A 24,994-nucleotide genomic window follows, 5' to 3' on the forward strand; every position below is an offset into this window, starting at 1 on the left:
CAGACAGCCACCCACACAGCTACTCATCCAGCTACCTTTTCACCCACTCATCCATTCAATCATTCACCCAGTCAGCCACTCACCCGCTCATCCCCTCAGCCAGCCCGCCAGCCGCCCGCCAGGCCTCCAGGCGACAAACAGGCAGCACAAGAGTGACGGCGCCCACACCTTAGACGCAAAATATTACTTCCTTTTAAGCCCAAGACGTAAACACATGAGGAGGAGGAAACATGGAAACATAGAAACATGGACGAGCAGGCAGCAAAAAGACTATTGGCTCATTGCGAGGCTGCCTGCTTTCAGTGATTTAATCAATCCGTCAGCCATAAATCATTTCGTCAGCCATAGGGACGAGGAGGAGGAAGAAGAAGAAGAAGAAGAAGAAGAAGAAGAAGAAGAAGAAGAAGAAGAAGAAGAAGAAGAAGAAGAAGAAGAAGAAGAAGATGAAAAGGTGGAGAAAGGGACAATGATGAAGGAAGAACAGGAGGAGGAGGAGGAGGAGAAGGAGAAGGAGGAGGAGAAGGAGACGGAAAAGGAGACAGAAATAGAGAAGGGCAGGAGAAAGAAAAGGAGGAGGGGTGACAGATGGGGGAGCAGCAGGAGGAAGCGGAGCAGGAAGAAATGAAAAAAAGAGGTACACGAGGAACAGGAAGGCTGAAGGAAAATAGGATAAGCGAGTAAAAGAGGAGCAAGAAGAGCTAAAGGCGGAAGAGGAGGGAGGTAGACGATAAAGGAGAGAGGGAAGAGGTAAGAGAAAAGGGTGGAGAAGCAAGAGGAGGAGCTGAAAGGGGGGCAGTGATGGTGTTGGAGGAGAGACAGCATGACGGGCGGGTGGGGAGGGGGTAGCGATGGTGGTGGTAGGGGGGTTGCGATGGTGGTTGTGGTGGTGATGCAGATGAATGTCGTCTTTGTTCAATAATAGCATGACAAGGTGGAGGAGGAGGAATACATAGGAATACATAGGAAGAACAGACACCAGAAGACCTATCGGTCTATAGCGAGGGTGTCTGTTTACTATAACTACTACTAGTAATCTACGTGTGGTAGGACAGGACAGAAAAGATGAAGGCTCCTCCCCACCCACCTCTCCCTCCGGCAACGTGCCGGAGGGTTGTGGGGGAGAATTATATGAATATAGGTTAAGGTCTTGCTGCAATCTGTCTGAAAACATGCGAAAAAGGGTCCGTATAATCTTATGTCCCTGAAGTACTTATCCAAAGAAGACTTAAAGCTATTGATACTCTGTGCGTTAACTACTGACGGTGGGAGTCTATTCCAGTGATCGACGACTCTGTTATTGAAAAAAACTTATGCGCACCAATGTGTTACATCGGTTTCCCTTTAACTTCATACCGTTGCTGCGTGTTCTTGTGTTGGTGTCTCTCTGAAATAGACTATCTGGGTTAGTGCTGTCGAATCCATTAAGGATTTTGATCACTTCAATTAAGTCCCCTCTTATCCTTCGCTTTTTTAGGGAAAACATATCTAAACGCTTTAAACGCTCGTCATATGCCAAGTTTCGGAGCGCTGGAATTTGTTTGGTTGCTCGTCGCTGTATCTTTTCTTGCAAAACTTGATCTTTGATACAGTTCGGTGACCAGAACAGAACGGCGTATTCTAGGTGTGGTTTTACAAATGCTAAATATAATCTCTTCATAAGTTCGGGTGATTTATAATCAAAGTTTCTTGAGATTAATCCTAACATCATATTGTCTTTTTTACTCACTGCAGAACATTTATCGCTCATTTTAAGTGTTACTGATAATGACACCAAGATCTTTTTCTTGTTTTACTTCGCTGAGCTCATGTCCTTGAATCTGATATTTAAAGTTAGGATTTTTTTCACCTATGTGCATTACTTTACACTTATCTACGTTAAAACTCATTTGCCATTTTTCGCTCCAGTCGGCAAGTCTTATTAAGTCTGATTGAATGTTCTCGCAACTTTGACTGTTTATTACCGTACCTCCTAATTTGGTGTCGTCGGCGAATTTGGCTATTTTTGATAGGATATCAGTTTCTAAGTCGTTTACGTAAATTATGAATAGTGTTGGACCCAGGACCGAACCTTGGGGCACGCCACAGGTGTCGGGTTGCCAATCCGATGCTTCACTATTAAGAACTACACGTTGTTCTTTGTTGGTGAGCCAGTCATGAATCCACGCACATAGATGGTCGTTAATACCGTGGGAACGCAGTTTAGAAATAAGCCTAAGGTGAGGAACTTTATCAAACGCTTTCTGAAAATCTAGGTAAATTACGTCATATGGGCTTCGGGCGTCCCAACATGTATTAACATCGTTGAAAAAGTTAATAGGTTGGTAGGCAAGACCGATTTCTACGAAATCCGTGCTGACTATCAGTTATCAAATCATTTGTTTCAAGGAAAGTGATCATTTTATCCTTGATTATTTTTTCGAATAGTTTAATTAGGACAGACGTAAGGCTGATAGGACGATAATTACTGGCTTGTTTTTTATCTCCTTTTTTAAAGATCGGGGTAATATTGGCCTTTTTCCACTCGAAAGGCACACTGGCCTGTGCTAATGAATTGTTGAATATTAATATTATGGGTAATTCTAGCTGTTGACTACATTCTCTCAACACGCGATGAGATAAATTGTCGGGGCCCGGAGATTTATTAGGATCTATTTTCTGCAGGTACGCACGCACTTCGCTGATATCAATTTCGGTCAATGCAAGCTTTTGTTCTTCAGGGCCCTGGAAAATTTTCTTCGGGGCTGGAATCGATGTCATGTTCTCTTTTGTAAATACGCTACTAAAGGTTGAATTTAGGATCGACACCATGCCTTTATCATCGCTAATCGTAGTGCCACCTAATAGTAGTGGGCCGATATTATTTTTAACAGTTTTTTTTGTTTCTTATGTAACTGAAAAATAACCTGGGATTTTTCTTAGCATCGAGTGATATTTTCATCTCATATTCGCGTTTCTGTTTTCTGATTTTCCTTTCGCACTCTTTCTTGACATTGTGTAATTAGTATGATCCTGTGAATTTTGTGACAACTTATATTGCTAATACAGTTTTCTATTTTCGACGATGATTTTTTGTAGGTAATTATTCATCCACAACGGTTTTTGATTATCAGTCCTTCGTGGCTTGAGTGGAATGAATCCATTTACACTCGCAGTGATTTGTGCAGTAAAACATTATACATTCTTGAACGCTGACGTTGTTGAGCAAATGATTCCAATTTGCTGAAGCCAGTTCTCTTTTTAGGTCCATAAAATTTGCTTTACTATAATTAGGTATTAAGAGTGAGTTTGCTCGTGCTTTTGTTTCAATATTTAAAACGCATCTGATAATGTTGTGGTCACTGCTTGCAAATGGTTCGCCGACCTCACAGTCGGTTATGAGGTGGCTGTCGGTCGTGAAGACTAAATCCAGAATGTTATTTCCTTGCGTCGGCGCGGTAACTGTTTGATAAAGAAAAGTGTCTTGCATAAAATTTAATAATCTAGTTCCTTCCTTGTCGGCAGATAGTGCAGACCAGTTAACAGAGGGGTTATTAAAGTCGCCGCATATTATTGCATTTCTGTTTCTGATAATTTTATTTATCTCTGCGTAGAGATTTCCATCAATGTCTTCATTTGATTTAGGAGGTCGGTAAATTACGCCCAGAACATACTTTTCATTAAGGATCGTCGCTTGTACATACAATGAATCATAAGCCTCTGTTTCGGCTGTGTTAAGCTGAATGACTTCTAAATTACTTTTAGCATATATCATTACACCACCACCTTTTTTGTGTAGACGACACTTAGCAAACGCGTTGTATCCATTGAAAGCTACTTCACTTAACAGGTGCTTGTCACGCGTATTTAGCCATGTTTCTGTGATCAAAATTAAGTCGGGTTTTTCAGTAATTGCATGAATTATCAAGTAGCTACGCTTCTGAATAATGCTACGGGCATTTACATAGAAGATGTTTAATTTATTCGCCGAGTGTGCACCATATATCAACTGTCGTTTCACTGGAAGAGGAGGTGGAGATGGAGGAGGAGGAAAAGGAGGAGAAGGGGAAAAAGGAGGATGAAGAGGAAGAAGAAGGGAAGAGAAAGAGAGCAGTAGGAGGAGTGTGTATACGTCTCCCCAAACCTCTTGTCTTCTTCCCTGAAAGTCAGAAAGTCAAGTACAGCAACACGCCGTCGCTCACGTCACTCGACAAAGGCTCGAGGTTGCCTGAGTGTGCCTCGGTCCACTACACCTTGTTCTGCGTGTCCTTTTGTTGCTTTTTGTGTGCCAGTGTTGTTGTGCGGGGAAAGTTTTTTTTGAAGAATGGTATTAAGTTGTTGTTGCTACTGATCTATCTTTTTTCGTTTTTTGTGTTTTCTTTTATTCTTCGTCGACAAGTGCTTGAGTTTCTTGGCAACGTAAATATTTGATCAGCTAAGTTTAGATGAGTTTTTAAGTTCTCATTATTATTTTATTAGTTATTAGTATTGTTGTTGTTATTATTTTTATTATTATTATTATTGTTAGTAGTAATAGTATTTGTATTAGTAGTATTTTCATCATCATTGTTGCCATCATAATGAGCCCTATCACTGACACAACGGAAAGACACTCTAATTCTGTTCACGTTGATCCTCCCTGGTGCAGGAGAGGGAGGCATCATGGGAGGGTCGGGCTCGGGGTCGGCAGGTAACACGGGAAAAAGCGGAGGCAAAAATGCGGATATCAAATCGCTACCTTTTCATTTGCTTCTGTTCTGTTTTCGTTTTGTTATTTTCTCTCCACTTATCTCTTCCCTATATCCCACACTGATGGAACTTTAATTTCATACTTGTTTTCTGGTGTATGTGTAATTTTTCTCTTTTTTTTCGTAGTCTTTTCTCCTTGATTATTTTTTTAGTTTTAGTTTTTCTTTCCCTAAATTTTCTTCTCCGAATTTTTTCCAACTAAGCTGTTCAGTTTCATTTCCTCCGCTCCTCTATTTTGTATTATGTCCTTTTTTTTCAAATTTTCTAAGTTTTCCTCACCTTTTTTCACCTTTCCTAACCCTTGCTGATCAACTCGTACCTTTGCTCACCTTTCCTTACCCTTTGCTTATCTCCCCTTACCGTTCTTCAACATTTCCTCACCTCTGCCAATTTCGTACCTGTCCTTACTATTGTACACTTTTCCTCACCTCTGCAAACCCCCGCGTACCTCTCCTCACACTTGCTTCCCTCCCTGTACCTTTCTTCATCATTCCACACTTATATTTACATCTCCATTCCTTTGCTCACCACTCCACACCTTCCCTCCTCACCCTGCCTCGCCTCACTCGTAACTCCTCATTGATTACCAGTTCCTCATTCGACCCGCCGCCGCCTCCTCGCACACCAGCTCATTCAGGCGCCTGTTTTCCCGCTGCCTTCCCCGCCTGTTGCGTCTTGTTTCCCGTGTAGGTGTGGATTGCTAAATTGGTGTGGGGGGGTGGGTGGGGCAGTGAGGTTGTGTGGCGGGGATGGGATTGGGAGGTTGTAGGGGGTGTGAGTGTCGGCGTGTGTTGGGGGGGAAAGGGATATATATGTATGTAAGTATATGTGTATGGATAGATGATTAAACGTGTGTGATGTGCGTGTGTTTGTTGGGGAATTGTGTATGTGTGTGTGTGTGTGTGTGTGTGTGTGTGTGTGTGTGTGTGTGTGTGTGTGTGTGTGTAATAATAATAATAATAATAATAATAATAATAATAATAAATGGTTTATTCATTTTTAGGCAGCAATAAGGCTGAAAATACACAAAAATACCATACAATGAGTTTCATGTGGTGAGTAATGGGGGAAGTGGGGAAGGGTGATGTGTGTGTGTGTGTGTGTGTGTGTGTGTGTGTGTGTGTGTGTGTGTGTGTGTGTGTGTGTGTGTGGTGGGGTCATGTGATCATGGAGGTGTTAATGACCCTCACAAGTGTCGGTATCGCACTAAGCCGATATCTGTCCGTGCGAGTTTTGACCGGGACGAGAATATTGTGGTGTCTTGTGGGTCTAGTGGGGGGAGGGAGGGCGGATGGGAGTAGGTCTCTATGACGGGGGTTGTGGAGGAGGGACTTGCCGAATTTGGTTCGGTTTGTCTGGTATCGGTCCTGTAGGGTGGGCATATTCAGCTGGGTGAATGCATGCTCGTAGTTAGTGTAAGAACTGCCCATAATCTGTCTGCATGCACGCCCTTGCACTCTCTCTAATTGGCGTTGCTGGGTCTTGTTGATGGAGGAAGCCCAAGCAGGAGAGGCGTAGAGGAGTCTGGGAAGGATGAAGGTGGTGTACAGGTCCTTGAGCGACCTTTGGGGGGCTCCCAGTGCCTTCATGCGCCTCAACATGAAAAGTTTGTAGGAAGCCGCCCTGATAATGGTGGTGACGTGCTTGCCCCAGCTCAGCTTGCTGTCCAGGGTGACTCCAAGTAGATCGGTGGATTCAGCCACCTGCAGCAGGTGAGGGCCAACCTCCAGGGCTGGCGGTGGGATGGCAGTGGTGGAGGTGTGAAAATGCATCACCACCGTCTTGTTGGTGTTGATGGTGACGTGGTTGTCTTGCGTCCAGCTCTGCAGTCAGTCTAGAATGTGTTGTGGGGGCGTGTAGTCAGGGGCTGTGTTGTTGATGGAGATGCCCACTGTAGAATCATCCACGTACTTCCAGCGATGAGGGGCGTCTAACAGTGCATTGTTGATCAGAATAAGGAAGCAAAGAGGCCCCATGCGCGTCCCTTGTGGCACCCCAGCAGAGAGGGGCTGGAGGGTGGAGGTGCAGCCCTGATGACGCACAGCTTGGTGCCGGTGCGTCAGGAAGTCCGCCAGCCAGGATGTCAGGTGGGAGGGCAGGCCGATGTTTATGGCCTTGGTGATGACAGTGGTGTGGTCAACCAGGTCGAAGGCTTTCCGAAAGTCAATAAAGGCGAGGGCAGAGGAAGTTTTTCTGGTTTCCAGGTTTTTTAGAATGAAATCAAGGAAACTAATGAGGCAATGTGTTGTGGAGGAGGATCTGACGTTGCCGAACTGCCTCTGATCAATATTGTAGTGAATAGTATCATATGCCCAGCTAAATACAAAGTCTTCACAAAGCAGGCTCGGGATTGGAGTGATGGCAATGGGTCTTAGTTCATTAAGTGAGGTGGGGTTGGTGACTTTGGGGATGGGAGTGACGAATGAGGTTTTCCAATCTGTGGGGCATTTACTCTGAGTGAGGGAGGCATTTATGATGGAGGCAAGGGGGGTAGCAAGTTCATAGGAAAACTCCTGATAAAGCTTTATGGGTAAATCTAGGGTTGTGGTGGACCTTTTGAGTTTGAGAGATATGAGCTTTTCGGCAACTTGAAACTCTTCCACATAGGGAGGATTAGACGGGGAGGGTAGGTAGGCGGGGAGGGAGGCAAGGTCTAGGGGGGGAAGGCTTTGACAGATGGAGGAAAAGTGAGAGTTAATCAGTTCAACTATCTCAAGGGGGGAGGAGGAGGAGGGGAGAAAAGGGAAAGCCGACGACGGATTTCCCAGGCCACACAAATGGTGTGTGTGTGTGTGTGTGTGTGTGTGTGTGTGTGTGTGTGTGTGTGTGTGTGTGTGTGTGTGTGTGTAATTCACCTCTTGGTCTGCTGCGGGTCTCCTCGAGACAGCTAACCGTTCCCCTACGGAAGAGCAGAGCTCATAGTACCGATCTTTGGGTAGGTAGATGTGTGTGTGTGTGTGTGTGTGTGTGCGTGTGAATAAATTCAAGAAAAGAAAGGAAATTGTCAAGCAAACATGATAAAAACGAATAATTAATAAAGACTAGTGAAGTCAGAAAAGACAGGAATGTGTGCTAGTTTTATTAAAGAACTTCAGATTTCAGTATGTAGAACCAATAGCCAATCAATGTGTCTCTTTTATATCGTGTGTGTGTGTGTGTGTGTGTGTGTGTGTGTGTGTGTGTGTGTGTGTGTGTGTGTGTGTGTGTGTGTGTGTGTGTGTAAGGCTTTCACTCAGCTCATTTTTTATTCTATTGTATTTCCTCGCGTGTGCTTTAGCTTTCACACAGTTGTTTTTATCTTCCTTTTCCTTTGTTGTATTTTTTGAGACAACGGCTCACTCTCGTTTATTTCTTTTCTTTTATGAGAATAGAGAATTTTCGTGTGATTTATCTTTTGCTTACATTTCTTTCCCTTTTTTATGGTTAAGCTCGTGTATGGTATTTTTTGTGTTTGTTTAAAAGATTTTGCTCTTCTCAATCCTCTGATATAGGATTTTAGCTTCTGGTGTTTTTATCTTATTTTTTTTCTTTTAACATCTGGGACGTTTCGAGTCTTTCCTTGTTTTATTTTCTATGCTCACATTTACTCCTTACTTTGTGTTCGCCTCTTTGATATTTTTTCTCTTATTTTTTCTTTCTTTTCTTTTTTTCAGTGTCAGTCCTTTCCTTTACATCATCATGCCGGCATCTTTCAGTCAATTGTTGTCTGTGATTATTTTCACCTCTATTTTATTTATTTTCTCCTTTGCTTTTTTCCTGTGTGCCAGCATCAGTCTGAAACTTTTTTATGAATTTGTTTTCGCTTTATTTTCTATACTTCCACCTGTACACGTGCCTCCAGGTGTCGCCTCTACCTGGGGTGTTACTTGCACGGCCGCTGGAATATTCTTGTGGCTTTACCGCGCCTCGACGGACGCGACACGACATCAAGTGGCCGGCTAGGGAGAGTTTGAAATGTGATATATGATATGTAAAGGCTGAAAGAATATGTGATGAATGATAAGTAAGGTGGGAAGGCAATGGCAGAATGTACCTAAAAACTGGTGGAGTAATTGATATTGGCTGCAGCTGGTGATATGACCATAGATGCGCCAACAGAACACGACTCGGTACTTTGTTTTACAGTAAAGAAGACAGATCAAGGGTAAAGAAATTAACAAAAAAAATTGATATACAAATCTGTGGAGTCGCCACTCTTGTTACTTTGTTTTTCCTAAAATCAGTTATATTCATGACGATCCGCTCAAGACGAAAATGCAGAGATAGAGAAAACAAAAACAAACAAAAAATATAGACGAAAAAGAAACATTAGGTACGAGAAGAGTAGAGAGAAAAGATGTTTGCAGATTTGAGCGCTTAGTCCTTCATTTTTTTTACTGTCACCGAAGAAAATACAAATATACTGAAAATGCATAAAAACAGATTAATAAAAACAAATAAATTAATAAAATACAAAAGGTACGAAAAAGACGCAAAGGAGAGCATATAGTTATGCAGAGTTGAGCGCTTAACTCTTCAACTTTTTGTTTTCTTGCTGTCACGAAAGAATTTTAAAACTCATCGCCGCCCAGCCTCGTCCAGACTGGCGGGACAGCTCGGCAAGGGTAGGCGGTGGCTGAAGCGGTATCGTGCTGGGCCCAAATTCACGACGTGATGGACGACAGGAGTTCGAATCCCCACGCTACCACCTCGGATTTTTCAGTCACCGCCGAGTGGCTTAAAACTATCCACATGCTGTCCTGAAGACCACCCATCAACCCGGACTCTAGAGGAAACCGTCCAAGAATCAAGAACGAGTTCCGGGGGGAAGCATGAGCCAAGAGGAGATGGCGCCACTATAACACTTGCCTGCGCCATGACGGGCTGGGGCCGAATACCATCCAGGCCCCTCATGCAAGCCTACCGGCGCAATAGGCGGAAATGTAAAAAAAAAACAAAAAAAAAAGGACTCACTGGGCGGCTGCTGTCGCAGGGACGTTAGGCGGCCAGTTAGTGTTGAGGCGTGGGAGCCGCGGCGCCGCGGGCCGAGGCGTTACCTGCCTGTTGTGATTCACCTGCCTCATTTACCTGCCTTTTCTTACCTGGCCAACGTGTCTCATTTACCTACCTGTCATTCACCTGACTCATTTACCTTCCTTTTCTTACCTGCTCTACGTGTCTCATTTACCTACTTGTCATTCACCTGCCTCATTTACCTGCCCTTTATGAACTCCCTGACCTGTCTCCTTTCCTGTCTCATGGTCTGCCCTTTTCTCTTCCCTACCTATCTAATTCACCTTTTTTTATTTAAACATACAGGTATACCTACACGCCCAAAGGTGCACTGCCGTGTGCTGCCTATGCTAAGGGCATAAATGTTTATACAAAAAAACACAATATACACATACACTGGGCAGTCTTATGTGTCCATTACAGTGTTAGCGGAGTGGGGAGTGTGCCTTTCCAGCGGTGGGCTTCTGTCTCATTACCTGCCCGTTTCTAACTGCCTTACCTGTCTCCTTCCCGTCTTTCCTGCCTCACCTGCCTGATTACTTACCCTACCTCGCTGCCCTACCTGTCTCCTTCACCTGTCTTATTACCTGCTTTTTTCACTGGGTTTTCATTGCCTTACCTGTCTTCACATCTCATTTACCTGGCCTGGTGTCATAGTTACCTGAAAGGACTCAACTTACCTCCCCAGTATGTTCCTGTTACCTGTTTTCTTTCCCCTTCTTCCTCCTCTTTTACTGACCTTTTTTTAACGTATTCGCTTATGGAGCCGCTAGGATTTCTTGATGGGGCCTGATGGTCGCCCCCAGCCCGTCGTGGCGCAGGCAAGTGTTTATAATGGCGCCATCTTGCATTGGCTCATGCTGCCCTCCGGAGCTCATCTTTGATCCTAGAATCTAGAGTCCGGGTTGATCGGTGGTCTTCTGGACACTATGTGGGTAGTCTTAGGCCACGCGGCGGTGAGTGATAAATCCCAGCTTGTGGCACCGGGCGGGGAGCGACCCCGTGTCATTCTGGAAGTGGCCTCTTCACCTCCTTGCGTTACAACTCTTGAGGGCGACAAATTATACACGTCGAGAGCGAGAACGAGAGCCAACCCGTCCTCCTCCACCTCCTCTTTTTCGTCCTCGTCATCTCTTCTCCGCGGCACAGGCTTGAGGGCAACACGCTCAGGCCGCGCCAAAGGGGAAGACCGACACGCCAGCCCTGCCATGTCCTTGCCCTCTTACGGCGCGCGGTGAGGGTGAAGGTCAAGAGAACTTAATGAAGCCTCACTCCCGTCGGCCGTTACTGTTCCGTCAGCAAACAAATCAAGGCCGTAATGCGCGTGTGCACCCATAAGACGCTCGGTGCCCGCCATTACCCCGCCCGACGTCGCCTCTTCGGGACTTGCATCACGGCGAGGGCCACTCAGAGCAGTCTCGAGGGCCTGGCGAGCCGCCGGGGCGTGTTGTGTGTGTGTGTGTGTGTGTGTGTGTGTGTGTGTGCTCTCTCTACATCAGCTATTAAAGGAACATAAACCAAGAACACCAGGAAAGCAACAATTACCAGAGCGACGAAGCGAATTTACAGCTTGAGGACGCGGGCGTTCGTTTTTCGGCTCGACACATAGCGGCAAACTCATGAAACATTTACGAACTTACAGCGAGTTTGGGGAAAGAACATGGCGGACCGGCGGTGGGGGGAGAGGAGGGAAGGGGAGGGGAGAGGAGGGTAGGGAAAGGCAGGGTAGGAGATGATAGAGAAGGGGACGGGAGGGGAAGGGAGAGAGAAGGGTAGTTTTGCTCCCTCCGACTGTGTTGTAAAGATTTAAGAAAATGTTTTGAGAGACAAGAGTTTAAAATTTACTGCGGCAGAATACAAAGAAGAAAAAAATAAACTCTGGAAACCCTTAAAAAAACTTGCCGAAAATTTAGAACCGAACGAGACACTTCTGCTGAGACCAACTCGTGTGAGGATGTATGGACATCCCTTGAGGAACTTCAGAGGATAAGGGGGGAGGGGGGCAAGGGTTGACAAGGATGGGCTAGGGAGGGTAAAGGTGGATACAGACGGCGGGGAAGGGTGTGCGAGGGTGGGTTGGCAAGGGTGGGCAAAGGAGGGTAAACAGGATGGGCAAAGGGGCGTCAATAGGGAGGACAAGGGTGGGTACAAAGGGCGGATACTTCTGTCCGGCATCAAGTCGTAAATCTCACAACTTGTAAGAAACGCCGAAGCAAGTGTTTGGGAACTCCAGAAGAGGAAGACGTGAGGGAGATGCCTTCAGCTTTCGGGTTCAGCCACCACCATCACCACCACCTCAATCATCACCACCACCTCAATCATCACCACCACCATCACCACCACCTCAATCATCACCACCACCACCACCACCACCACGCCCCAGAGATTTTCACCACAATAACATTCAGCCTTCACTTCCTGCACACCTGTACCTGCCAACTGCTTAATTACCCGAAAACATCACCTGCCGCCGAGACGAGAAGTGTGGCAGTGTTGGCATTTAAATGGAACAGATAAGTGGAAGTAGGAGGAGGAGGAGTAAATAATTCTGCCTTAGAAACGGGAACAGAGGAACGTAAAGTGGCGTTGCAACATTAATAGAACATTTCCACTTTACATCACCACTTTACATCACCACTTTACATCACCACTTTACTTCACCACTTTACCTCACCACTTTTCATCGCCACTTTACTTCACCACTTTACATGGCCACTTTACTTCACCACTTTACTTAACCACTTTACATCACCACTTTACTTCACCACTTTACTTCACCACTTTACTTCACCACTTTACTTCACCACTTTACATCACCACTTTACTTCACCACTTTACATCACCACTTTACATCACCACTTTACTTCACCACTTTACTTCACCACTTTACATCACCACTTTACTTCACCACTTTACTTCACCACTTTACTTCACCATTTTACATCACCACTTTACATCACCACTTTACATCACCACTTTACATCACCACTTTACTTCACCACTTTACTTCACCACTTTACTTCACCACTTTACTTCACCACTTTACTTCACCACTTTACATCACCACTTTACATCACCACTTTACTTCACCACTTTACTTCACCACTTTACATCACCACTTTACTTCACCACTTTACTTCACCACTTTACATCACCACTTTACTTCACCACTTTACATCACCACTTTACTTCACCACTTTACTTCACCACTTTACATCACCACTTTACTTCACCACTTTACATCACCACTTTACATCACCACTTTACTTCACCACTTTACTTCACCACTTTACATCACCACTTTACTTCACCACTTTACATCACCACTTTACTTCACCACTTTACATGGCCACTTCACATCACCACTTTACTTCACCACTTTACATCACCACTTTTCATCGCCACTTTACTTCACCACTTTACATGGCCACTTTACATCACCACTTTACTTCACCACTTTACATCACCACTTTTCATCGCCACTTTACTTCACCACTTTACATCACCACTTTACTTCACCACTTTACATCACCACTTTACATCACCACTTTACATCACCACTTTACATCACCACTTTACATCACCACTTTACTTCACCACTTTACTTCACCACTTTACTTCACCACTTTACATCACCACTTTACTTCACCACTTTACATCACCACTTTACATCACCACTTTACTTCACCACTTTACATCACCACTTTACATCACCACTTTACATCACCACTTTACATCACCACTTTACATCACCACTTTACATCACCACTTTACATCACCACTTTACATCACCACTTTACATCACCACTTTACATCACCACTTTACATCACCACTTTACATCACCACTTTACATCACCACTTTACATCACCACTTTACATCACCACTTTACATCACCACGTTATTCCCGCCCAAAGTGCTGAGTTGATGTGTTGCGACTCGTGTGTGTTGCGTTGAAGTACAGCCGACACCACTAACCACTGACACCACCACTAACACTTCTTTGGATGCTACTTTCTTCTTCCTCTTTAATCTATCCTTGTCCGCTCTCTCCCTCCCTCCCTCCTTCCCTTACTCTTACCCTCTTTCTTCACCTCTTCCGTATGTCCTTCCTTTCTTCTCCCTTTCTCTCTCCACTTTCCTCGTCTCCTCCCCTTTCCTTCTTTCTTACCTCCTCTCTTACTTCCCTCTATTCTTGAAGCTGGAAGGGTGACAAGCAGGTGTTGTGGAGAGGAGGGGGGAGGGGGTCGTCTGGATGCCTTACCAACACTAAAACGGTCTTTATACTGTCAGGACGAAAAAGAGGCGTTGTGATAGTAGTAACACTTGCTTTTATATGCAAACGCCGCCTCCATCACCGCTGAAATGTTACTGCTGCCGCCACCACCACCACCACCATTATCACCCTGCCTTCATCTTCACTCACCACTAACTCACCGCTAACACTCAGACCATCACTATCACAACACACTTACCATCACACACCATCATATATTAAGTTCCCATCACCATTTTTCCCTCAAGTCACACTCTCACGCTGGCTTGAAAGGAGGAGGAGAAGGAGGGAAGAAAAAGGAGAAGGAGAAGGAGGCGGGAAGGGTGGTGAAAAGAGGAGAAGGGAAGGAGAGTTAAAGGAGGGAGGAGGAGGGAAAGAGGGTGGAAGGAAGAGAAGGCTGGAGGGAGGATGAGAGAAGAAGGAGGAGGAAGAGGAGGGTTGGAGGAGGAGGCGGGAGGGAACACCTCGCACGCACGCCGTCACCTCTCGTAATGCTAAGCTACACACGCCATCATAGTTAGGTAGTTAGTTAGTTTTATTGACCACAACAACTGTCTTATAAGAAACGTTACAATGAAAGGTCCAACACAAATGATTTTCATGAGTTACGTCTCTGAAGAATAAAAATATCTTACATAAAAAAAAAAACTTTCTAGCCGCATTAGCAGACATTTATAAGGACAATGAATTGGAAACGCCCAAAAAATGCAAATAAATACCTATAAACTAAAACAAACCAGACACTAAAACATATACAATTAGGCGAAACCCACAAGAACCACGAAAATAAAACGACTCTCACTAAATATTGAACACTACCCAAAGTTTAATGAACTCCAGTAAAACCAAACACTAAAACATATACAATCAGGCAAAAGCCACAAAAAAACACGAAAATAAAACGACTCTCTAAAAGTTGAACCCTACCCAAACTCTAATGAACTCCAGTTCCTAGTAAATATACTAGTCGTAATTTTTTTTAAGACAAAAATATATAAAAAAAACTAAGACAATTGCATAAAAAAATAATAAAATATATTTGACTAAGAACATAAGAACGTAAGGAGTCTGCAAGAGGCCGGTTGGCCTATACAAGGCAGCTCCTGTACACTCAACCCCACCTTACCTCACCATCCACTACAAAATTAAGAAATAATGCGGACTATGGAAACATACTCAAACAAAAATACATTAAATCAACTCCAAACGAGCAACGTAAGATTAACCGTGACTAATTTAAAGGACTAGGTTTTGTAAACATCCAGGATCATGTATATTATATGGCATCTTTGGGCGTCATCATACTGGTCAGAAAACAAGTCAAGGATATTAGCAAAGTTGTGTGTGTCCCTCAGTTGCTGTGTTAATGTGCAGTCCTGTACTACATGCATCTCTGTTTGGATCTGACCGCAGAGACAAAGCCGTTCTTCCAATGGTAACCTTCCTCGTCCCCTTCTGTTCCATCTTCCTACCTCCACAGCCAGCGAGTGGACGGACACACGGAACCGCGTGTACGCAATTCGGTGGTGCTCGCTAATGTGAGTCCTGGCCTCGTATACAGAAGGGACAGATAAACTTGGATTTATTTCTTTATATGTTACACACTTAGAGGAGGTTGAGTTAATAATATTAGCTTTTAGCTCTCTAAACCCTTCATCAATGTCGTCAGTTACCCTGTTCAGCAAGTCATCGATGTATATCCAAGTCTGATAATTATTCTCCATGACAGTATTTACTGATAAAACTAATGGGTCATCCTCCATTCTTTGCCTTTCACGCCACATCTTAGAGAAGAAGCTTCTCTGCCTACTTCTAACTAAGGAGTGTAAAGGAGGATAGCCAGACTCAACATAGCATATACATCATTGCACGTAGTTAACCTTACGTCAAGTAAATTTTTTAGTGACCAATTGTACAGCTTTTTTATCGGCCTAAGGTCTGCATTCAGCCAGGACTCGCACCCGTATAAAATAATTGACACCAAGCAAGCCTCAAATACACGTTTTTAACACGAAAAGGAATGTCATTATTCTTATTTAAAAAGGACACAAATTTGATGACGTGAGGCATCTTGGCATCTGCATGAGCTCTGACTGACGACGATACTGAACCATCGGCAGTGAACGGGGAGCCCAGGTACACATACTGAGCACACCGCTCCACCACCAAGCCGTCGATGTGCATTGGCTCGTTGTCCTCGGGGGTGCCGTGTATTACAAAAAAAATGGTCTTTGACTCGTTTACTTTCATCCCATACTCGCTGCTCTTGTCACGGAGTTGGCCTTTCTCTCCTCGCACCGCCTCGCGCGCCGTTCCAGGCCCCCCGAAGTGCCTCTCCCGCGGCCCAGTGAGCCCGTCCATCGCCGCCACGGCCTCCCTCACGCCCGGCCCCGAAGACAACGAGGTGCGCCAGGTTTACCTCACGCTGGTTTAAGAAGTCAAGGTCACACGCAGCCAAGTGACCTCAGCCTCCTTAAGCTTGTCGGGGATAAACGACACACCAAGTTCACTTCCCTCACTGAATGGTTTGATAATGAGGAGAGTTGTGTCTCATCATCCTTACGTTGTTTTAAGAACTCAAGGTTGCACAGCCAAGAGTCCCTTTAGACTTGTCGGGGGATTAAATGGCATATCAAATTCTTTTCCTTCACTTTCACTGGTTTAAATTAATTGAAGAAGTAACAGTGTCTCGTAGCCAAACTAAAAGCATCAGGTTTTATTTTCCCCTTACGCCTGGTTTAATTAATAAGTAAGCTCATGTACATTTTTCCTTTTTGTTTTATATCAGTCACGTTTATTAGCTCACCTGAGAGGCCGTCCAACACCTGCGCGCGCCCGTAGGAGAGGGAAGAGGGAGGGAGGGACTGATTGAAGCAAATTGATGCCTGTGTTCGTTCGTCACCTTAAAGCTCATGGTGACTTGTCTCTGCTAGTACCATTCTATTTTTCCTTGTGGCGTCTCTTCTTCACTCCGTGTAACTTATTGATCGTGCATTTATTCGTTCGTAGTGACGCGTATTATTGTTTTGTCTTCATATACAGAGAAAATGAGCCAACGTGCGGGGTCGTGGTGCTCGAGCAGCCCCGCGCGTCGCTCAAGGGTCCGGAAAGGGGTTCGAAGTGACTCGCCAGTTGTTGTTCACTCTCAAGAAGAAAAAAAAAGTTATATATTTATGTTCCTTAAGTTTTAGTAATAGCAAGGCTCACTGGGGCAGGTGTGTGTGAATAGCGATGGTATTTATGACTTATTGATTGGTTATTGAATAGTTGTTATAGTCTTCCGCCTCGCCCTAGTGTCTGGTCAGCAGGTAACCACACCGGCCTAGCCTCGCCCCGCCACCCGCCGCACAGCCGCCGCGTCTGCTCAGCTGGGCAGTCACGCTTTTGTTTCATGTGATTTACTCAGTACACCGCCTCTAATAACAGTCCCATCGTATTTTTCATTCATACTTTCACTTAATTTTGGATAGAATTACTGCATACACCGTTCTCTTTAATTATGTTTATCCATTTAGGGGAAGGGAGAGGTGGCATTTGTTTAGTCAACCAGAAAAAGCGAGCGTTTTCTATCACTAAGCCTCGCGTCACCCCACCTCGTTGATTCGCATTCGTCTCTGCCCTCCAGTGGCCAATCAATCAGCCAAGTGTGTGCGTGTGTCTGTGTGTCCGCGTTTGTCTGTGGCGAGTAATCTGTGTCGAGGATGGAGCGGCGAGTGTCGGCGGCGTGAGGTAAGCCAGCCAATTAAGTGTCATGACAGAGCCATCAGCGTCACGAGCTGCTTGGCGGCGTGCACTTTTTGTAGGCAAGCGAGGAAGTGTTCGGGGAAGTACCGCCAGGCTGAAGGGTCGCCCGGACACTGTGTAGCCCGTGTGTCAGGGTCCGGCGTCCTTGTGGGTAACGGATACGTACGATTAAGATTAAGGAAAGCAGAGTGATATCAAGGTATCATCATATATGTTAAAGTATCATTTAAACCTTAAGATTCCTCGTGTGTGTTTAGAATCAGACACTCCGCTCTGAATCGACAAGGGTTTGGAATCGATATTTATTGTGTAACAGACATACGATTAATATTATGCAAAGGCGAGTGGTGTCATGATAGAAACATTAAAATTGAGGTATGAAATAAATTAAGGTGTCAGCATAGTATAACATGAAGGTGTCATATTTAATCTAAGTGTTAACCAAAGTGTTTCTAATATAATTAAAGTATAGGAGAGAGGCAAGGTGTTATTTTATAAAGAAATTAACAAAGTGTATATTGGTAACATACTTCCAGTCATATTCCCTTCCTCTACACAACGACTCGTTGCTTTCGAGACACCTCGCGAACCTCCTGATTCGTGTTCGGGCATCATCTGTTTGCAGGAACAGCGATATGCGGCCCATTTGTAGTTTTTTTTCTTTTTTTCTGTTAGTAACAGTAGAACGCTGATATGCCAAGAAAAAAGTTTGAAGCGAAGTGTTTGAAGTTCATGGAAGGCAACAAGCACTTTTGAGGCTGCCGTTGATTGCCGACTTGGTAACAACTGTCACCTCTTAGTAAGGGACAGTGTGGAGTACGGCCACAAGTTATCGTTGCATCATCTTGAAGCGCTGTAGCAATTCCATACAGGAAAAACAAAACTCCTGTCCATCTTCGTGAAGTCTTGTTGGACATTTCGACACAAAAACGAGATAAACTTAAGTATGTCAACTTATTCATCATTTAGAAACTTATCAGTCACAGCAGTCAGTCTGAACATCACCGAAACACATCCTAAAGAAACTTTGGAAGCCTTGATCCGAAGATTGTTATGTCAGTCTACTTTTAATGTTGAAAATGTACTTGAAGCAGCCTTTTAATTAGTCATACTGAACAGAACCGAAAAAAAAATCGTAAGACGTCTTAATTAATCCAAGGAAAAATTGATATTAGTCTAGTTGCGTTCGGTAACAATACACCTCAGACAACCTTTTTAAAGAGTAAGCCCAAGAACTCTGGAATCCTCGAGTAAGCCACACCGAACAGAGCTGGAAATGGAAAAGGTAAATCCGAGGACGTCTTGATCTGGACACACACGGACACGGGACAAACAGAATTTCCTCAACTCAAAACAAACACAGCGTCCAGCTCTTCAGTGGCCCGGGGAGCGAGTGAGGGAGAAACAGATCAAAGCGGGACACCGAAGGGCCGTGACGCGCATCGGTTACCGCTCGGCTGACAGGCGGCGGCGGGGAAGGGAGGAACAGAAACTCGGCGAATCAAAGTGAATGCCGGGAAGTTACTCGCCGCCGCGCTGAAACCCTCGCATTGAGGGACGGAGGGCTGCCCTGCAAACCGCGCCTCCTCCGCCTCCTTCTATTCTTCATCCCATTCCTCTTGCTACTTCTCCTCCTCCTGCTTCTGCTTCTGTTCCTCCTCCTCCTTATCATCCTGCTGCTATTCCATGTCCTCCTCCTCCTCCTCCTCCTCTTCCTCCTCCTCCTCCTCCTCCTCCTTCTCCTCCTCCTAGTTCTTTTCTTTCCCGTGTTGTTGAAATATAGATGGAGAAGTAAAAGAAGATAGAAGGAAAAAGACAGATGGAAAGATACAGGAAAATAAACAATGTGTGTGTGTGTGTGTGTGTGTGTGTGTGTGTGTGTGTGTGTGTGTGTGTGTGTGTGTGTTTAACGTGCTACAGGTTTCTCGCATTTTTCTTCAGTTTCTTTGCTTCTAAATGTACCCCGCCTCATGTCCCTCCCTCTCCTCCTCCTCCTCCTCCTCCTCCTCCACCGCCTACTTCAGAAACAAAACACTCACTCATTGCCTCCCTCCTCTCCCTTCCTCCTTCCTCCCTCCTTCCCTTGCTCCTCTCCCTCCAAACCATCTCTCCCCCACTTCCCGAAACAACAGACTCTACTCTCCTCTCTCCCTCCCTGCTTCTCTCCCTCCCTCCTTCCCTCCCTGACCCGCACTTGTCTCTATTCTTCTGCATCTGCAATTCATGGCGAGGATATTTTGGGCGACATTTTTAAGTTTTCATTAATTTGAATGAACCTGAAAATGTTTTAAGCGATGCGATATACATTATTTTGTTGTTGATTTCATGGGAGATCAGATTTACTCACACACACACACACACACACACACACACACACACACACACACACACGCACCCTCGCACGCACGCACGCACGCACGCACACACGAACGCACACACACACACACACACACACACACACACACACACACACACACACACACACTCTTCCCCATATTTGTCATTCTCATTTATTCTTCCTTTTTCCTTCTTTTACCAGTCATTTTTTTCTTCTTTTCTTCATTATTTACCTTATTCCTCTCACTCTTTCCCCCTCACCCTCTTCCCCTCACCCTCTTCCCTTCACCCTCTTTCCCTCACCCTCTCCTTCCCATAGATGAGAGACAAACTAAGGATCTAATCCTTCTGCTTACTCTGTCAAACTGTTCTCTCCGTTGGGCTCCTCCGATCATAACCTTATTTCTGTTTCCTGTCCTATCGCTCCTGTACATCCTCTGGACCCACCGAAGAGGCGATGCTTCTGGCATTTTGCTTCAGCTCGGTGGGACGACCTGAGGATGTACTTTTCCGATTTTCCGTGGAATGTTTACTGCTTCCAGGAGAGAAAACCTCTGTGTGTGCACAGCGCATCACAGAGGTGATTGTCTCTGGAATGGAGGCATACATTCCACGTTCTTTCTCTACTCCTCATGCTAAAAAGCCTTGATTATTCACGCCTGTTCTCGTCCTATTAAAGATAGAGAGGCAGCTCAAAAAAGGTTCCAGAGCCTTCGAACTCCCACTAACTTTGACCTTTACATTTCAGCCCGGAATCGTGCCTAATCTATTCTCCGACTTACCAAAACTTCTTTTATCAATAGAAAATGTCAAGACCTTGCTTCTTCTAATTCTTCCCGTAACTTCTGGCATCTAGCCAAAAATATCTCCTCCAATTTCACTTCTTCCTCTTCCCTTCCTCTTCTTAACCCTGATGGCAGCACTGCCGTCTCAACTGTCTCTAAGGCTGAACTCTTCGCTCAAACTTTCTGTAAGAACTCCACCCTGGACGATTCTGGGCATATTCCTCCTACTCATCCCCCCTCTGACTCCTTTATGCTTGTTATTAAGATTCATCCAAATGATGTTTTCTATGCCCTCTCTGGCCTCAGCTCTCAGAAGGCTTATGGACCAGATGGAGTGCCTCCTATTGTCCTTAAAAACTGTGCTTCTGTGCTGACACACTGCCTGGTCAAACTCTTTCGTCTCTGCCTATCAACATCTATCTTTCATTCCTGCTGGAAGTATGCCTTTGTACAGCCTGTGCCTAAGAATGGTGACATTTCCAATCCCTCAAACTACCGCCCTATAGCTTTACTTTCCTGTCTATCTAAAGCTTTTGAATCAATCCTTAACCGGAAAATTCAAAAGCACCTTTCCACTTCTAGCCTTCTATCCGCAAGGGGCGTTCTACTGGCGATCTTCTTGCTCTCTTAACTGACTCTTGGTCATCCTCTCTTAGCCGTTTCGGTGAAACTTTCTCTGTTGCGCTAGACATATCGAAAGCCTTCGATAGAGTCTGGCACCAGTCTTTGCTTTCTAAACTGCCCTCTTTCGGATTCTATCCCTCTCTCTGTTCCTTTATCTCCAGTTTCCTTTCCGGCCGTTCTATCTCTGCGGTGGTAGATGGTCACTGCTTTTCCCCTAAACCTATCAACAGTGGCGTTCCACAGGGCTCTGTCCTATCACCCACTCTCTTCCTGTTATTCATCAATGATCTTCCTTCCATAACAAACTGTCCTGTTCACTCATACGCCGACGACTCCACTCTGCATTATTCAACTTCTTTCAATAGAAGACCCTCTCAACAGGAAGTACACGACTCCAGATTGGAGGCTGCAGAACGCTTAACCTCAGACCTGCTATCATATCCGATTGGGGCAGAAGGAACCTTGTGTCCTTCAATGCCTCAAAAACTCAATTTCTCCACCTATCAACTCGACACAATCTTCCAAACATCTATCCCCTATTCTTCGACAACACTCAGCTATCACCTTCTTCAACACTAAACATCCTTGGTCTGTCCTTAACTCAAAATCTCAACTGGAAACTTCATGTCTCCTCTCTTGCTAAATCAGCTTCCTCGAGGTTGGGCGTTCTGTATCGTGTCCGCCAGTTCTTCTCCCCCGCGCAGTTGCTATCCATATACAGGGGCCTTGTCCGCCCTCGTATGGAGTATGCATCTCACGTGTGGGGGGCTCCACTCACATAGCTCTTCTGGACAGAGTGGAGTCTAAGGCTCTTCGTCTCATCAGCTCTCCTCTTCCTACAGATAGCCTTCTATCTCTTAAACTCCGTCGCGATGTTGCCTCTCTTTCTATCTTCTATCGATATTTCCACGCTGACTGCTCTTCTGAACTTGCTAACTGCATGCCTCCCCCCCCTCCCGCGGCTCCGCTGCATACGACTTTCTACTCATGCTCATCCCTACACTGTCCAAACCCCTTATGTAAGAGTTAACCAGCATTTTCACTCTTTCATCCCTCACGCTGGTAAACCTTGGAACAATCTTCCTTCATCTGTATTTCCTCCTGCCTACGACTTGAACTCTTTCAAGAGGAGGGTATCAGGACACCTCTCCTCCCAAAATTGATCTTTCTTTCGGCCACCTCTTTTAATTCTTTTTTGGGAGCAGCGAGTAGCGGGCTTTTTTTTATTATTGTTTTCTTTTTCTGTGTGCCCTTGAGCTGCCTCCTTTGTTGTAAAAAAAAAAAAGTTCAGTGAAACGTCATCAACTCAGCCATGACACGTGTTCTCTGACGTCACGGCGGTGACGCGCGCTGGAGACCCTCCCCAGCAAGAGTCTCATTCGAATCTTGGTTTTATTCAAGTATTTACACATCATATATGAAGTGTGGTGTTCTCTGAAACAGATACTAGTTGTACACGTAGTTTTAATATGATGTGGTATTAGTATGAGACAAGAATTCTATAGAGTTTTGGCAAAACCCTGAGATAAGGCGGGTGGTAGTGGTGGAACGATCGACACTTTTTACATATTTTTAAGCTGGTTGCAGTAGTAGTAGTAGTAATAGTAGTAGTAGTAATGGTAGTAGTAGTAATGGTAGTAGTAGTAGTAGTAGTAGTAGTAATAGTAGTAGTAGTGGTAGTAGTGGTTAGTCATAATTCGAACGAAGATATGGTTATTTTTCCAATCTAACACACACACACACACACACACACACACACACACACACAGACACACACACACACCTAGCCTTTCCTTTCTTCCCCTCTACCCTCTATCCATGCCCTTCATCAATCTCCCCACCCCTTTCCTCTCTACTGCTACTCCCCTTCCTTCCTCCTCTCGCCCTCCTCCTCTTCCTTCTTATTGTAAATGTCCCCACTTCTCTTCTTTACTCTCACTCTACCCCTTTCACCCTTTCACCATCCCTCCTCCTTCCATTCTGACATTTCCTCCTCCTCCCTCCCATATCTCCCCCTTGCCCCCGGCTCAGCCAATTGGATCACCGTCTCATCAGTCGCATCAAACAAGCGATCGGATAATTAAGAGTGGATTCGGCGATAACACGAAATCACTTAATCGCCAAAAAATGAAGAAAAAAAATGAAATGAATAAGATAAAGATATGACAAAAGAAATGGCTCGCCGCCCTAATCGCCATAATAGGCGCACCTAACATAACCAAATGTGGGGTACAAACTTGGCGGAGGGACTGTTTTGCCGCGAAAGGCGGTAGTGGGCCAAAGAGTGGCCTATCTGGGAATTTTGTTTTTATTATTTATTAATGATTCACGAGACATCCTAGAGTTAAATCAAAGTATGTGCTTATTTTTGTATTCATTCATACATACACTGGTAATATTTATGTGGTGTTGTATTCATTCATATATACACTGGTAATATTTCTGTGGTGTCTGATGCACTTTGAGTGAAATTCTATTGTAATAAACAGTCACAAATTCGTGACACTAGTAAACATGAAACAAGTAATGTAAGTTTTACCTCTTTGAAATATGCACGAATAGATAAATATGAAAGCTCACGAAGTCTCAATAAGTGACATCACTTGCTTTGCGCAGTAAAAATATACTTATTTAAGGTTCTGATATCCGCAAAATGGCGAGCGCTGCTGCCTCGGCCACAGTTGCCGTATAAAATATATACGTATTTTCATATCATTGTTCTGTTGTTTATTCAATGTTCTGTTCTGCATTACCCAAATATCTCTTCCATTTTTCTCTTTTCCCTTTCTTCTCTTAACCTATTTATCTTTCTTCTCTTTTCTTTCTTTCCTTCTTTTATTTCTTCCTGTTCATCATCACAGAATGGATGAATTAATTCATCCATTCTTTCTTCCTTCCTACCATTATTTCCTTCCTACCATCCTTCCTTCCTTCCTACCATCCTTCCTTCCTTCCATCCTCCCTTCCTTCCTTCCTTCCTTCCTTCCTTCCTTCCTTTCTTTCTTTGTTTCTTTCTTTGTTTCTTTCTTTGTTTCTTTCGTTCTTTCTTTTTTTTTTCTTTTCTCTCTCTCTCTCTCTCTCTCTCCAAGAGGATTTGCACAAAATTTCAGCTTGGTCGGATAGATGGGAGATGCCCTTTAACGTAGACAAGTGCCAGGTCCTTCAAGTTGGAACGAGGAATAAGAAGTTTGATTACGAAATGCGCGGCGTTAAACTCAAAAGCGTTCAATGCGTCAAGGACTTGGGGTCAAAATCGCGTCTAACCTCAAATTCTCACAGCAATGCATCGATGCAGCAAATAAAGCGAACAGAATGTTGGGCTTCATTAAAAGAAACTTTTTATTTAAGAATAAAGATGTAATACCCCGCTCTACAACAGTTTAGTCAGACCCCACTTGGAATATGCGGTACAGTTTTGGTCTCCCCACCATGCAAAGGATATTGCTAAATTAGAAGGTGTTCAGCGTCGGGCAACGAAAATTATCCCTTCCTTGCGCAACAAATCCTACGAA

Source organism: Eriocheir sinensis, chromosome 1, assembly GCF_024679095.1.
Source record: "Eriocheir sinensis breed Jianghai 21 chromosome 1, ASM2467909v1, whole genome shotgun sequence".
Classification (NCBI taxonomy): Eukaryota; Metazoa; Arthropoda; class Malacostraca; order Decapoda; family Varunidae; genus Eriocheir; species Eriocheir sinensis.